Source organism: Pipistrellus hanaki, assembly GCF_964339955.1.
Source record: "Pipistrellus hanaki genome assembly, chromosome: 6".
NCBI lineage: Eukaryota > Metazoa > Chordata > Mammalia > Chiroptera > Vespertilionidae > Pipistrellus > Pipistrellus hanaki.
This window is the reverse complement of record NC_140508.1, coordinates 40,288,257-40,303,568: the sequence shown is the minus strand read 5'-3', so window position 1 is coordinate 40,303,568 and position 15,312 is coordinate 40,288,257.

Below are 15,312 nucleotides of genomic sequence, written 5' to 3'. Positions count from 1 at the left end.
AGCGCCTCTTTGGTCCCCGGTGTCGCGCCGCAGCACGATCTGCTACGAGGCTGGATGCAGCAGCTGCTGACCCGGGAGGCCCGCGGGACGGCGCCTGGAGGCCGGCTCGGGGGGCGGCGGCCCGGGGCGCCCGGTTCCCGGTTCCCTCGGACCTCAGACGGGGCTGGAGGGCTCCGGGGCAGCGCAGCCACCGCGAGGAGCGCGCTCGCAGAGTTCCACTTGCAGGAAGAGTGTGCCGCGCTTGGCAAGACACAGAGGCAGCTGCGCTCCAGGAGGACTTAGGTGGCATGAAAAGAGGGTGGGGGGTGGGGGGAGAGACACACACAGCAGCAGGCCCAGGGGCTGCAGTCACCACCCCCCACCCCTCCACCTCCGCCTGCGCTGGGACAGGCTGAGACCAGGCCGCCGCCGAAAGGGTCCAGACCGTGCGAAATGTTAGCAAAGATGCAGCCAGCGGAGGCTTCTGCAGCGAGGTGCAAATCCGAGCCATCCCGCCGCAGTGAATGCAGAGGGACAGAGGGGCTTTAATCCTGATGATAGCCTATGCATGGGTCGGACTTTTTTATTTTATTTTATTTTATTTTATTTTATTTTTTGCCCACAGGCTTCGGTCGCCTCGCCGAGGTTTCAATGCCTGGGACTCACATGCCAAGGCAGAGTTTCCCTGCTACTCCGGTGGCTGGGGACCCAGCACCTGTGTGTCATGCCTCCGATAGGGACAGCTGTGCTCAGCTCTGGCGCAGCCAACCGCACCGTCTGACCTGCGGGGGACCAAATCGGAGCGACGGAATTCGTACCGCCCCGCGGACATCCATTCTTATGTAAAACTACAAGTGTCACTCTCCACTCAGAGATTATTTAAGGAGACGTCCTGGTCGGCCTAGGTAGACATATGACAGCCCAAGGAAGATATGTAAAACTTTAAATTGTAGACACTTAAGCACCAACTGTCTGGGGCCCTTGGCAGATTTAAAAAAGAAAAGAAGTTCCTGAGAGACATCACATTTTTCAGGGCCCTTGGCGTTTTCTAAACCAGTGGGTGTACTCACAGGAGGGTGTGGGGAAGTTTCCTGAACACAGAATTCCTATTCCTTCAGCTTTAGGTCATAAGCTCTCCTCCAGCTGTAGGATTTTAGTCCCTAATTCTTGAACCACCGCGAAGAATTCCTTACAATCAAGGGAGCAAAAGCATTTCCATTATTCAATTCACTGGATGGGAAGAAGTCCGTGCCCTCATTTCCCTGTATCCTATTCACCGTAAACATTTCTGTGGTCCTTTTAGGGCCTGGCCAGGCTTTCCTGGGGCCGGGGCCAGGTGCTAAAGGGCCAAATAGCACCTTATCCTGGAGCAGGACAATGAAGAATGGGAGTCAGTTAGGCAAAGCCTCTTTTAGTCCTTCTTACTTTTAAACTACTCGCTTAAGGAACATCCTTTCTTTGACCCAGTGAAGGAAGATTATTTAATTTTGGGGGGCATTGTTTCTCTGTCAGTCTGGGTTTGTTGTTGTTACTTGGGAGAGGGTTGGGGGGAGGGGGCGGTGAGCGGGGAGAGTGAGTGAAAAGAGAGATGGAAAACAGATTGGATACTGGCTTTATCCAAACCTTGTTAGGTCTTGCTTTTAACGCTGCGGGAAGAAGCTGCAGTATGTACATAATTGAAAAACAAGGTCTTTTATAAAAGAGTTAAGAAATAAGAATTGAGTGTCCTGGAGGATAAAAAAAAAAAAAGGTCAAGCAAACCCTTAGGAGGACACAGTGACCTTTACGTAGAGAACACCGATATGCAAAGGCAAGGGAGGAGTGGAGTGAGGAAGTTCACTTTCCTGAGCCCCGGTATCAAGAACGTTACTTGCATTATCTCATTTAATTTCTCCCAGGACCGTAGGAGAAGGGTACAGTTTTTAATCAACTCCTCCTTTTGCAGGTGAGAAATCTGTAATTTAAAGGCCCCATGTAAACTGCCTGAAGTCGTATAGCTAGTTAAAAGCAGAATCAGAATCGGTTAAGGGGTAAGGCAGAATTCCTTTGAGAATCAGTATTTTAAAATCTGTTACAGAGGGAAGCTGGGAAATTAATTACCTTCTGACGGATCTTTAGAGATTCGTGGGGAAATGATGGTAAGCTCGCAGAAAGACATGCCTGTGAATTTTCTTGTTATCTACTGCATGGTTTCAGAAAAAGGTGTGACAATTTGAGAAAACGGAATGGTGCCCAAATTCGTTGAGTAATAACATTCTTTTTCAGCTGATAGACCCACTAGATATAATTCGGCACCCGTCCTTAATTAACTTCAGGAAACTATTTGAGGGGGAAACAGAAAAGCTTTAGACTCTTTCGAATTTAAGAATAGTTTGGAATTTCAGTTGGGAAATAGACAATCTGCACGGTTGCGTTGAAAAGGCATGAAAAGGGTCCCAATAATCCAAAGCCCGACCCCACCCACTGAGGAGCAGTAAGTAGAGCTTTGGAATCAGACCACCCGGGCTGTGAACTTGACGTGCGCTGTGTGACCACAGGCAACTTTCTTAACCTCTCCTGGCTTCGGCAGCCCATCCGTAAAACGAGGCAAATAAACCTGCTCAAGGTTATCGTGAGGATGAAATGGAACCGTATGGATGAAAGTCCTTAGCTGGGTGCCTGGTGTACAGTAGATGCTCACACGTGTTATGTCGCCTAGCCTAGTGTGACAGAGCCTGGGCGAGCAGATTTTGAGAGGGTGGGAATGCACCAGACGCAGGGGCTGGAGGGAGGAAGCCATTAGCTTCAGTTCTTCCACAGTTTTGCCTGGGGCTGGCTCTGGGGGAAAGACGTGGGTTCTCACCAGTGTGCGGATCTACGTGAGAGGACAGACAGCTACAAATGCAAGATGTGGAGATCTGAGGAGGTGGAGGAGAATGATCACGGGAAGCAAGCGTGGAGCAGGTGACCCCATCGTAAATCTTCTGGATCTTGAGATCAAACGATACTACCTTCAGAAACTGCAAGAAATGAGGCTGAAGCGAAACATCCCCCAGCCCGAAGTAGTTTTTACACTAGTTAGTGATCACATAAGACAAAAATGTTTGCGTTCTTCCTTAAACCTTGAGCTAAGGGAATTTTATTCTTCGGTGTTTTTTTTTAATTGAGACATTTTAATCATTGTTTTAAAAGAAAACTAAATATACACAATTTTTGCCTCATTATTTACAGCTGCTCTGCCAAAAAGAAAAAAAAAATAGTTATTACTTTGAGGTTTGAGTTTGAATAGAACTGTGAAATTTCTGTTTTAGGAAGTATTGCAAAACAATTCATCAAAATGTTTTCCTCTGGTGTTTTCTGTCATGAAAAAGCTAGATTAATTCTAGAGATTTGCTTTTAAGTTAATATGTTTTTTTCTGATTATGAAAGTAATACATATTCATTGTAGACAACTTAGTATAAGTTATAGGAAGAATAAACTCTAAAGAAAAGAAGAAACCCTTACTCCTACCAAATGACAGATAATATATTGCCTCCCAATTCCCGCCCCCCACCCCCTTTTAACCTTTGTTGGAACTATTTTTCCCCATGTCACTAAAAATTATTTGTTATTTCATTTTGAATGACTACCTGATTTTACATATTAACAATATAATGTAATTCTCTCTTGTTGAATGTTTGTGGATTTTGGTTTTCATTATTGTAAATTATGCTAAAATGAAAATCTGTGTACATAAATCTTTGAGTTTAAGATTCTCTTGTAAGATAGATGTCTATAATTTTGTAGAATAGACAATTAGTTCCATATACATAAATCTTTTTTAAGGCTCTTGAAATATAGGGTCAAATTGATTTTTAGAAGTAGTCGTAGCAATTTTCAGTCTTAGCAGCAATATATAAAGACTGCTGTTCTCTCTTAATGTCCCTAGTAATGACTAATATCATTGCCAAAAAAAATCTTTTCTAATTTGATAGGTGAAAAAAAGGTTTTGTTGTCTTATTCGGATTTATTAGGGACCACTGTCATCAAATAGCTTTTTCAGATGTTCATTAGCCCTTTCCTCTTCTGTGAATTTCCTATTACTGTCTTTTGACTATTTTTCTATTGAGGCTTTAGTGATTCTATAATCTACTTATATAACCCTTTATATGAGGCCTTCTTTGTAATTGTGGCAAATGTTTTCCTCCCATTTTATTCTTTTCCTTTTAATTTTGTTCATGATTTTATGTATACACAATTTTACATTTTTTACTTAATGTAAATGTATCAGGCATTTCTTGCTGATTGTGTCCTTTGTTTTCTGTTGCTCTCCAGAAAACCAGATCTTTACCTAGGTTTTTCTACTTGTGTTTGTATAATGAATTATTTTTTTTTTTTTACATATACCTTTATATTTCTTCTATAATTTATTGAGCTGCAAGGTGAGGATCTGATTTTTTCCTCAAACAGTAAACAGCTTTTTCTTTTCTTTTTTTTTTAATATATTTTATTGTTTTTTTACAGAGAGGAAGGGAGAGAGATAGAGAGCTAGAAACGTCGATGAGAGAGAAACATCGACCAGCTGCCTCTTGCACATCCTCCACCGGAGATGTGCCCTCAACCAATGTACATGCCCTTGACCGGAATTGAACCTGGGACCTTTCAGTCCGCAGACCGATGCTCTACCACTGAGCCAAACCGGTTTCGGCCTAAACAGCTTTTTCAATACCAGCAATTCAACATTCATCCCTTCCCATTGATTCAATGTGCCTCTGCCTCAATGACCTCTTCGTGATAACCAATGTAGTTATCAAAAAGTGTATCCCAGCCAAGGACCAGCTTTGCAAACAAGTTCCTACATGGAGAGAGAAAGAGAGAGAGAGATCCCTTTCAAAGAAAGATCTGTTTAATTGAATTTAACATATTTAAGAGGGGATTTTCCTGTAAATTCCATTTGGAGCATTTGGAATTTACTAGTAAAGTAAGCCCACTATGATCATTTGACAAATATTTGTTAAGTGAGAAGGAACTATTTTAGAATCTCTTTATCTCTCTCTAAGGTTGCCAACAAGTGCTACTTAGTAAGTAGAAGTGTCAATTTCCTATTTTCTTTTTGCCAGATTTTTCTTCCTCCATTGAACTAGCCATCACTGTTCTCTGAAGTCTGCTCCTGGTCAGCTCCCCTCTTCTAATATGACACAAATCACATCTGCCAGCAATTCAGTTAGCTTATCAGGAAGGTTAATAAACTTGCAAGTCTTCGGTTTGCCCATCTGTCCCTGTAGTTTATCTGTTCCTAAGAACTTGGTATTTGCCACTTTCGAGGTGGCTTCATTTTGCATGTTTCCTGGATTTTCTTTTTCATGATAACCATACCAGAAAGATGCTCCAGTTGTACATTCTATCTTTCTGCTTTAAAGTTATTTAAATGACTTCAAGAGAGATTAATGATGAGATTTTATTTCTATCAAACTCTTTGCACAATTATGTTACTACTAGAGGTCCAGTGCATGAATTTGTGTACCTTGAAAGGAACTGTGGGCTTCAAGGCTTCGGTGGGCACAGGAGCAGGTCTCGGCCCATCCTCCACACCCCTGCTCAGCCCCTCCCGCCGTGGCCCCCAATTCCCTGTCTGCTGGCAGCCCTGCTCCTGCCACAGCTGCATGGGCCCTGCTCATAAGGGCTGATGGTACAGAGCAATTAGGGCCAGCACCAGCTGCAGGAGCGAGTGGGGCTGGTGCTGGCAGTGGATGCGAGAGGCGGCTGCCAACTCCAATCGCCCCTCAGGAGCAGGGGTAGGTGGAGAAGCCCTGAGGGGTGATAGGGGGCAGCAACAGGGGTGAGCGCCAGGTGGGACCATGGTGCATGGGAGCAAAGAATTTTCAGTAATCACTAAAGGCTTGCCCAATGACAGCGACTGGCACCCCGCCTTGGTCTGGCATGCCCCCCACTCACCTGCTCCACCATCCCACCACAGCTGATGCCCACCATATTTCACATATGCCCCCTGGTGGTCAGAGCACATCGTAGAGACCAGCCCGGTTGTTCGGATGTTCAGTCTATTTGCATGTTAGGATTGTATATATATATACTAGGTGTACTGGTTAATAAGGGCAGATTTTGTAATCAAAGAGAAACATCACAAGTGCTTTATTCAAAGTAATGTCCGTCACTAGCCACACATTTCCCCCATCTTTCAGGTAATTTGTGGATACTGTCACAATAGAACTTTTCTTGTTTTGAGGCAAACCATTCAGCGACCCAATTTTCCATTTCTTCATGTGTTTTGAAGTGCTGTTCAGAAAGTGCATGTGCTATCTATCAGAACAAGTGATAATCTGAAGGAGCAAGGTCTGGTGAATACAACAGGTGGGTTAATACTTCCCAGGCAAGATCTTTCAATGTGTCTTTAAGTGGTTTTGAAGTTTGTGATGGTGCATCATCATGAAGCAAAATTACTTTGCCGTGTCTTCTGGCACATTCTGGTGTTTCACGATCAAAGCATGGTTCAAATTGATTCTTTGTTGTGGGTGGTGATCAGTATTAATGGTTTCATCTAGTTTTAGAAGCTCATAATATACCACACTTTCCTGATCCCACCAAACACAGAGCATTATCTTCTTTCCGAAGTAATCTGGCCTTGCAGTCAATGTTGATGGTTGACCTAGATTAACCCATGATTTTGTGCATTTGGGATTCTCAAAATAAATCCATTTTTCATCGCCAGTCACAATTCCATGCAAAAAGGACTCTCTTTCATGCCACTAAAGCAACATTCTACTGATGACTTTTAGGTTTTCCATTTGTCTTTTGTTCAGTTGATGTGGCACCCATTTTCCTTCCTTTAAAATATTTCCCATTGCTTGTAAATAATTGGAGATTGTTTAATGAGCAATGTTTAATATTTTTGCAAGTTGTTTTTGAGTTTGACATGCATCTTCATCCAATAATGCTTGAAATTGTTGGTTTTCAAACTTTTTCGGTTCACCTGGACTTTTTTTTCCACATCGAAATCATCACTTTTAAAGCATTTAAAACAGCATTCACAAGTATCTTGAGATGAAGCATGTTCCATCATAAGCTTCCCGAAGTATTCAGCAGCACTTTTCTTCAAAATAAAGTAATGAATTAAAACTTCCCACAAATGCTCTTTTTTTTGGCATGGAATTTGACATTTTTAAGTGTAAAAATATCTATGATGTTAATACCTTCAGCAAATTTGACATATGAAGTTTTGAAGCTTGTTGTCAATACAACAAAATAGCATATATATTAAATCACATATATATCAACATATGTGTAACTCCATTTATTGAAGAAAATCTACTATATGAACTGGTACACCTAGTAGATACTTTCTGAAATCAAGGGAGGGAATCGTATTTTGTGTTTTTGCCCAATCTAGTAGGATATCAGCTCTGTTCTTGTATAAGAACAGGGCAGCAATTGGATACGTGTTGCTGTAAAGGAGGCCTTGAGGACTTAGGAGAGCCCACCCAGGGAAGACAGAAAGGTGAGAGAATCAGTTAGGATCTGATATGTCAGTTAGGATCTGACATATGCTATGACATGCTTTCTCAAGGATTTGCCCAAGGGTCTGACTTTGCATGGATGGCCAGAGCAGAGTAATCTGCTTGGGTGGAACAAGGGGTGAGGAACTCAGGGGGCAATTATGACTCCTGATCTTGGCAAATGAGTGCCAACCACAAGGCTGCTAACTGGGCAAGACTCTATCCCAGAGAGAAGGCCTAGACAACCAGGTAGGTCCTCATCAAGGCACCTAGAGGGAAAACAGAGCCCCAAAGTGTCTGATAATAGACCTGGAGAAGGTAAAAAAAAAAAAAAAAAAAAATTAATCAGTGAACAAGTAAACAAAAGCTGATCAGATTAAGTTTTCTGCCACTAGGTAGAATAGAAGTTCTAACTAAAATTTTAGTTTAGTAGAAAAATACAGACATTTCACACTTCTTGCTATCCTAGTGGTGACAATGACATTAGGATGAGTCCTGGGCATGGGCATTTTTGTGGCATATAAACCTTGCTGTGTTCCATCATGTGACTCCTGCCATTCTCTGAAAACTTAACCTACTCTTGCGCAGGATTGAACCCTCTCCTAATGCCTGTTCTGAAACAGCTGTCAGCAACAAACATTGTTTGCCCCTGAAAGTCTAGATGCCCCATTTACCAATTGCATTCTGTTGGAATTCAATGTTGGCCTTGATTCAACTTGAGTGTACCATTCCTCCTTCAACACTATGGCTCAGACTTCAACTGAGAAAAAAATGCCATGAAGGGGGTTAGAACCCTACTGTTGTTTTCAGGCAACAATGGATCTGTATTGATATACAATACTAGAGGCCCGGTGCACGAATTTGTGCACAGGTGGGGTACCTCAGGGTGGCCTGTGGTGATCGGGCCCCAGCTCATGCCCCTAGCCTTGCAGTCCCGCAGCCCTGCCTGGTACCCTGCCTTGGGCCTGGTGCCGCCCCCTCACCTGCTCCACCATCCCACCTGCAGGGTGATCAATTGAGGTTGGGACTCTTAATCAGGGCTGGGCTCCCGCTTCCACCATTGTTTGTCATCTGCAGTGCAATTGGGCCCCTGCTTGCACCCACTGTGGCCTGGCGCCACCCACGCACCTGCTCCACCATCCCACTGTGGTCCCACTCTCATCGGGGCCCATTGGGACCAGCTTCACTACTGCCTATTGCTACCTTTGCATAGCCAATGCCCGCCATGTTCCATGTCTCCCCCTGGTGGTCAGCACACATAATAGCAAGCGGTCGAACTCCCAGTTGAACACCTGGTCAAACAATTTGCATATTAGGCTCTTATTATATAGGATAATCAGCCCCTGGTGCCTTTCTGGATGGCTAGGCCTAGTAATTTGTTTCCAATCCCTTTTAACAGCCAAATTATAAGTGCCACTTACTGAACACACCATATCATCTCTACAGAATACAGTGTGACATTTGTGGTCCCACAGACTTAGGCTGTGGGAAGTCTATTATTTAGCTTAGTTTCAGACAATGTAATATGGCTTTGAGCTTGTGGTTCACTATCTTTCTCACCAGGATAGTTATGAAGTTATTCTTCTCCAGACCTTGTACTTTCTCAGTTTTTTAATACTTATCTGGTTATTTTTAAAATTATTATTTTGTTTCTGATCGATTAGGTAATATATGCTTAGTGTAGAAAAACTGGACAACACAAAAGCATAAAGAAGCAAATAAAAATAACTTACTATCCACCTGCCCAGAGACACCTTGTGAACATTTTGATAGCTTTCCTTTCAGCCTCTTCACTTTGCATACATCTTTTAACATTTGAAAACTTACCGCATGTATTATTTTTTACTTAGCAATATATCGTGTCACTAAACAGTCTCCTGAAGAATGATTATTTTTGTTTAGTATTTTTTTGTTTTGTTTTGTCAATCCTCACCCAAGGCTATTTTCTCCATTAATTTTTAGAGACAATGGAAGAGAGGGGAGAGACAGAGAGAAACATTGATGTGAGAGAGATGCATCAACTGACTGCCTCCCACACCAACCCAGGCACGTACCCCCAGCTGTAACTGAACCCATAACACTTTAGTCTGTGGGCTGATGGTCTAACCACTGAGCAACCAGCAGGGCTTTGTTTAGTATTTTAAACAAACAAACAAAAATTCACTTCTGAGACTTTATCTAATAAATAACTGTTGCTATATAGCAAAGATTTAGAAACAAAGAAATTTATTACAGTTTCATTTATGAGGAAAAATTGGAGTAATACAAAAATATTAAAAAAACGACCACACACACACACACACACACACAGAATATTCCACACAGAATAAACATTCACCTACACAATGAAATACCACACAGATGTTAAATTATATTTAAAAGAATATTTTGTAGCCCTAGCTGGTTTGACTCAGTGGATAAAGCATTGGCCTGTGGACTGACGGGTCCCAGGTTTGATTCCAGTCAAGGGCAGATGCCCGGGTTGCAGGCTCAATCCCCAGTAGAGAGCATGCAGGAGGCAATGATTCTCTCTTATCATTAATGCTTCTATCTCTTTCCCTTCATCTCTAAAATCAATAAATATATATATATATATTTTTTTTTTTTTTAAAAAAGGACATTTTGTAAAATGAAAAAAAATTATTGAGGATTTAGCTCAGAGGAAAAGCAAATTATAAGACTACTTGTATGGTGGGATTTAATTTTTAATATGTAACTATTTTAAAAGATTAGATGATACAACAGATACCACAACAAGTGTAATGGTTACACTTAGTTGGTGGAATTCTGGGTGATTTTAGAGTTTTGTTTCACTTTGAGACTATTTTTCTAATTGTCCAATAATGTTTATATATTATTACAATAATAATTTATTTTAATTCATTATTTTCATATATAATATTTTGCTACTTCAAGATGTTGTTTTCCCCTCATTGACACCTTCTAGCCAGCACCAACCCCCACCTTAGGCCTTCACCACATATTGTCTGTATCCATGGGTCATGCATTAAAGGAAACTAAAGCAGCTGGAAGGTGTACCTATATTTCCTTTTTCCTTCTCTCTTCCTTCTGCCTGAAATATGAATGTTATGGTTCAAGCTCATCTTGGACTATGAGGCTACTTTGATAATGGAAATGGTGGGGCAGAAAGATAGGAGCGGGCATCCTTGATGACTATGGAGACACAGGTCCTTGTACTTTTATGTGTGAAGTACTTTTGAAATTTTATTTGTTTTTCTAAAACATGACCTACCCCCCCATCACTATATATCACCTAGAAATTTGGTAGGCATATCTTCTTTAGCCCAATTTAATTTTCATCCCACCAAATTAACCCATTATATAATTCTCTTTGAATATAATTACTTAACTAACTCTGAATCCCACTGATTATACTATCAACTAACCAATATGTCTATATATTTGCCACCAAGATGGAAAAATACTGTCAGCTGTCTTGCTAGAGTTAAGATAGCTTAGATTTGTTCCATTCTCTCTATCTACTAGGGTACATATATGGATGGTATAATAAAGAATTTCTCTGGTCTTTGTCCCAGGTTTCTGACAGGGAGCTTCAAAGGCCCTTGGAATTTCCTGAGTGATAGGAGTGTCTTTGTTAGTGAATAGACTCCTAGATAGCTTGAGGACCAGGGCTGGTCACCAGGAAGAATAACCCCATGATTAGAAAGTTGAGACTTTCAGCCCCTTCAACCTCCAGGGAAAGGAGGATGACTGGAGATCAAATCTAATCAGATGGCCAATAATTTAATCAATCATGCCTGAGCCCCAACTAAAACCAGTGTTTAATGGAGCTTCTTGGCGGGTGAGCACATTAATGTGCTGGCAGAGTGATAGGTCCTGCCTCCAAAGACAGAGAGGGCATGAAAGTTCTGTGCTCCTGCCCAGAACTTTCCTGTGTGTGTTCTTTATAATAAAATTGTAATTGTTATTGCATTTCCCCGAGTTCTATGAGTAGTTCTAGTGGATTATCAAACCTGGAGGGGGTCATGGGAATCTTGTGTGTTGGTAGTCAGTTTGCCAGAAATGTGGGTGACCTGAGGACGCCACTTGGACAGACCTGTGGAAGACTGAGCCCTTAACTTATGGGAACTGATGCTAACTACGGGTGATCAGCATTCACTGCATTGCAGTACGCCCAGCTGGTATCTAAGTATTACCCAAGCTAGAAATGTGTCAAAAAAAAAAAAAAATTAAGTTGCTTGCTTGCTTAGTTCTCATAGACCCATTGTAGTTCCTATGATTACTCTTTCTTTTCTAAATTAAACTACCTGTTTAATGATAGGCTATATATTAGTAGCCAATATGGAGATGTCATGTGAAATTCCTTTGATTTGTAGGACATTTGAAAAGATTTAAAGTGTCCCAAATTCTTAGTCTTAGTCCCCTGACAGCAATGTTTGCTCAAGTTGGGAGCATGGTTATTGTAGAATAGTTCTGTATTTTAAAATATATATACATTTTACTAACTTCTAATGCGGTGATTCTCAACTAGGTGATTTTGCTCCCCAAGAGACATCAGGTAATGTTTGGAGGTATTTTTGGTCATAAGTAGGAGGAGGGTGCTAATGGCCTGCTGTGGGTAGAAGTCAAGGATACTGCTAACCATCCTACAGTGCACAGAACAGCTGCCGACAGTAAAGGATTTGATGGCCCCAAATGTCAAACTGCCAATGTTGAAAAACCTTGCACTGAGGTTACCTCAGGAGTAGAAGACAAAGCAAGGATACCCAGGCTTTTTATGATTTAGCTTCAACATGTTATAACTTTTTTTTTTTTTTTTTTTTTTTTAGGTTTTTAGCACTTCCACATCGCCAAAACTTTTTCAGTAATGGTAACAGAGTCTACTTTTTCATGAGATGGTCACATCAATGATCTGTACTAATAAAAGGGTAATATGTAAATTGGTCAGGATGCCCTCACAGTAATAACAGAACAGCAGGCTGTATGGGATGACCAGGCTGGCAGGAGGGTTAGTGAGGGGCAATCAACCAACCAAACAGCAGGCTGTGTGGGGCAACCAGGCAGGTGGGGGGCTGGAAAGGGTGATTAGGCTGGCAATAAGGGCAGTTGGGGTGACCAGGCCAGCAGGGTCGGGGGGCAGTTGAGGGCAACTAGGCTGGTAGGAGGGCAGTGAGGGGTGACAAGCCCAGCGAGGGGAGGAGGGCTTGGGGGTGACCAAGCTGGCAGAGGGAGGCAGTTGAGGGCAACCAGGTCATGGGGGGGGTGGGGAGGCAGTGAGAGGTGATCAGGCAGGAAGGTAGGTGAGCAATTAAGAGCCAGCAGTCCCAGATTGTGAGAAGGATGTTTGTCTACCGGTTTAGGCCTGATCCCTGAGGGGTCCCAGATTGGAGAGGGTGTAGGGTGGGCTGAGGGGACCTCTCCCCTGTGCACAAATTTTGTGCACTGGGCCTCTAGAATTGAACATAAAGAATAATGTTCAATATACTTTATAGGTAATGCAAAGTGTAAACCACTATATACATGAGACATCATTGCCCTTTATTGTGACTTTTGTGTTTTCCTCTTTAGAAAATAAATTGCTTTCCAAACAGACTCTCCTATTAAATGTTATCCCTATTTAATTAAGAAGATAAGTGAATAACAGTTGGTGTGTGGAAGAAGAGTATGTTGTGTCTATTTTTAAGAAGGACCAAGATATCACTTAGGAAAGTTTATCTTCCTAAAAAAAGGATGGATTGATACTATATTGGTCCAAAGACTAATGACTGTTGTGTGATGGGAAGAGCTATTCCAAAAATAATTTATGGTATTAACCTTTGGTTCCACCAGTCCCACCAAGGATTTACGTCAGACTGCTATGGGATAAAGATGGTAACCCAAAATCTAAAACAGCTGTGGAGAAAGCTGGTGTCTGTTGGTTCTCCATGGGAGCACTGAGCCTGATACAGGAAGGAGCAGAGAATCTCATAGCAGGAGATGCTGACCCATGTCACCTGGTCATGACCATCAGGTCAGTCTATTTCTGAGCCATACGTGGAAGACCAGGAACCACAAGCCTAGCCCCAGGAGCTAGGGGAAAGGAAAAAGCAGGTTTCATATGGAAGCCAATGGTATCACATTTGTAAGCATAGGTGAACTCTCCTGAGAGTGTAGAATCTGAAATTATTGAAGGGTCCCTGGAATTCCTCTAATCACACTCAAGGAAGATTAGCTGATGAAACAATGAGAAACAGGGAAACAGTTTATAGTCATTAAGAGTATGTAAAACTACCCTAGCTGGTTTGGTTTAGTGGATAGAGCATTAACCTGTGGACTAAGGGATCCTGGGTTCAATTCCAGTCAAGGGTACATGCCTGAGTTGCAGGCTTAATCCCTGGCCCTAGTCAACCAATCAACATGTCTCTCTCACATTGATGTTTCTCTTTCCTTCTCTCTTTTTCTCTCTCCCTCTCCCTTCCACTCTCTAAAAGCAAATGGGGGGGGGGGGGGGGGGAATATCCTCAGGTGAGGATTAACAAAATAACCAGAATTAATCTTACTAACGGCTTGTCAATAATTGATCCAGTGGCTGATCCTTTCCCCCCCCCCTTTCCCCAGGCATGAAGTTTTCTCATCCTATATAAAAGGCTAAAATGCAAATCAACCAAACAGGGGAACAAAGGGTTGCTATGATGTGCACTGACCACCAGGGGGCAAACGCTCAAAGAAGGAGCTGCCCCCAGGTGGTCAGTGCACTCCCACAGGAGGAGTGCCACTCAGCCAGAAGTCGGGCTCACGGATGGTAAGTGCAGCAGCAGTCTCTCCCACCTCCATGACAGTGCTGCAGATATCTGACTGACGACTTAAGTCATTGGTCGGACATCTCCCAAGGGCTCCCGGACTACCAGAGGGCACAGACCAGGCTGAGGGACACCTCCCTCCCCCAGAGAATGCGCAAATTTCATGCACCAGACCTCTAGTTAGACTATAAATTAGAAAGTCAAAACTCTGTGGTCATCTGGAAACTTGCTGCAGGGCTGACAAGTACAACCTACTGCCCAAGGACATGATCTTGAAGTCAAACTGGAGTCAAACTTGCACAATGACTGCTGGCAGCTGTAAGTTATCCCAGGCTCCTCTGAATTTCCACAGACACTGTCCTCTTAGCCCTATGTGGTATGATTTTTTAATATATTTATTTGTTGTTTATATATAATCATGTATATATAATTCTCAGCTCCTCTCTCAAATCGTATTAAGGAAGCACATTGAGGTCAGGTTCTAAAGCTGCATGCGTGACCTTATGCCACGAGTCCAATTGTTTACAGCCAACATGATTTGGTATATTTTGGCTCACTTACTGTGTGCTATGGTATTGGCTACATTTACATGAGATCTCTAACATAGTCAGGAAAAGGTAGTCAAATTACTTCATATGAACCAAATATATCCAAATCAAGTGACTACTTGCTTTCCCTCATTTTTCAACCATTTCTGTTGTGCTGCCTTTTGTTGAATTAAATATGAAAATGCACATCAGAGACCTTTTCAGTGAAACTAAATCTATTTGAGAGCTTCTCCTGACAGCTATCATTATTATATTTATTTTTGTAGAGGGTGAAAGATCACGGCAGGTGATGCCTCTATTGAGATACTCACACAATCGATTCCTGCTTAACTTTATTCCTATATCAGTCATTGCATAGACATAGCTCTTCAAGCTCTCTCTCTCTTTTTTTAAAAATATATTTTATTGATTTTCTGACAGAGAGGAAGGGAGAGAGATAGAGAGCTAGAAACATCGATGAGAGAGAAACATTGACCAGCTGCCTCCACCCCCTATTGGGGATGTGCCCGCAACCAATGTACATGCCTCTGGCAGGAATCAAACCTGGGACCTTT